This window comes from Palaemon carinicauda, chromosome 33 (assembly GCF_036898095.1).
Source record: "Palaemon carinicauda isolate YSFRI2023 chromosome 33, ASM3689809v2, whole genome shotgun sequence".
NCBI classification, from domain to species: domain Eukaryota; kingdom Metazoa; phylum Arthropoda; class Malacostraca; order Decapoda; family Palaemonidae; genus Palaemon; species Palaemon carinicauda.
In genome coordinates, this window is record NC_090757.1 from 63,187,248 (window position 1) to 63,189,433 (window position 2,186).

Here is a 2,186-nt window from a genome sequence, read left to right on the forward strand (position 1 = left end):
CCCTTGATTCTTTTATAATCTCAAGGGACCCATTCTGTTATCCCTATTGTCCTTTTATTGTTTATCATTCTCATTATTATAAGCCCTTTCCATGTCCATTTCTCTTTCTTACATGATGTTAGAAGATCCTTTACTTCAGTTTGCTCTCATATCCATGTTGCACCTTTTCCATCTCTTGGTGTTAACCCCATCATTATTTTTTCTATAGCTCTTTAACTTGCAACTAGCTTATGTTCAAAGGTTTTAGTAAGGCTCCAAGATTCTAATGCATAAGTTAATAATGGTTAAATACTTTTCTTTTTAGCGAAAGTGTCCTTTTACTTTTCAAAATTTAATTTTGTTTACCAAATGGTCTCCATCCCATGCTTATCCTTCTTTTAATTTCGGTCCTATGTCCTGGGGAAACAAACAACACACAGACATTTATATATATATATATATATATATATGTATATATATATATATATATATATATATATATATATATATATATATATACATACACACACATCAACAATAACAAATACAGCCGTTTTTAGTATACTGCAGGACAAAGGCCTTATAATTATCCTTATTCATGTCGGGTTTGGCAAGTTTTCATAACCATGCTGACCACTTTAAAACCTTTACCATGTTAAGGTATGCCCATACAGAAAGATATATATATATATATATATATATATATATATGTATATATATATATATATATATATATATATATATATATATATATGGTATTTTAATAGTGAATTTCTTTAAATCCTATTCCTATGCAGGTCTCATTCCACAATGGTTTCAAATCCTTATTTTCACAAGCTAAAGTTTTTACATATATGAATGTATCGTCTCTTTCTCTCTCTCTCTCTCTCTCTCTCTCTCTCTCTTGGCTTTTCGGTAGTTGGCTAGCTATGGTGCTGTGTTCGAGTCTCTGACCGAACTATGGGAACAGATGGGCGTGTTCTTAAAGATCTCAGATAGTTCATGTTAACCTAAGTAGAAAATAAGGTACCTGATTGTTGGCGGACCTTTGCTGGTCGTACCTATCACACACACACTCACACATTCATAGATTGATTGGTCAGCTCTGTAAGAATCGAGCTTGACTTATTAGCCTGGTTAATCTCTTCATTTTGATAATAATAATAATAATAATAATAATAATAATAAACTCTAAGGCATGATCACGTACATTTCCACTGTGTATCGCAGCCCAACACAGCTCATCATGGTTTTCTGGGTAAGTAGAGTTGGAGTTTCAAGAACTCATAAATATAGAGGCTTAGGATTTTAAAACCTTAAATATTCAAAATAAAAAACAATAAATTATTTGCCATTTTATATATAGTTACAAACACATTTGGAAAATGGCTTAATGCAGATATAATTATGTATATATTTATCTCTCTCTCTCTCTCTCTCTCTCTCTCTCTCTCTCTCTCTCTCTCTCTCTCTCTCTCTCTCTCTCTCTCTCTCTCTGAGTGGGGATAAATTAACATAGTGAAATAGTGTGTGTATTGCCATGATCAACAAAGCTGTACTAGTTAGGGCTACTTATACTAAGTTTGTTTGCTGTGAGTTATCAGACAAAAATCTCCCTTCATCAGCAATCCGCAGTGGCCAGCATGGCGATGAAAAGTGGCCAAACCCAAGACATGAATAATGACATATCTGAGGCCTTTGTCCTGCAGTGGACTAGAAACGGCAGCATTTGTTGTTTGTTGCTTATACGTGAATATGTATACTTATAGTATTTATGTAAATAATTGAACTTTTATGACACAAGTTGTCTCTTAAACTGTTACCAAGCTTCGAAATATGCTCACTTTTCTCCAGCAAAGACTTTTTCATTCTTGTCACATTAGTGAACCGTCTCGTCAAAAACTTGCCTGAGGTCTTTCATCATTCTGACCATTCATGGTCTTTTGACTGAAGTCTTTCCTCATTTCCACCCAAGAATAACTCCATTGCCTGCAAAATACCAGCCATTTTGAATTCCATTTGCTAAAATATTTATTTCTGTTATTTCAAAACTTTTCACCTTCGCCCAACATATTTTCTTTGAATACTGGCATTATTATTATTATTATTATTATTATTATTATTATTATTATTATTATTATTATTATTATTATTATTATTATTACCTAGGCTACAAGAATAGTTAGAAAAGTAGGATGCTATAAGCC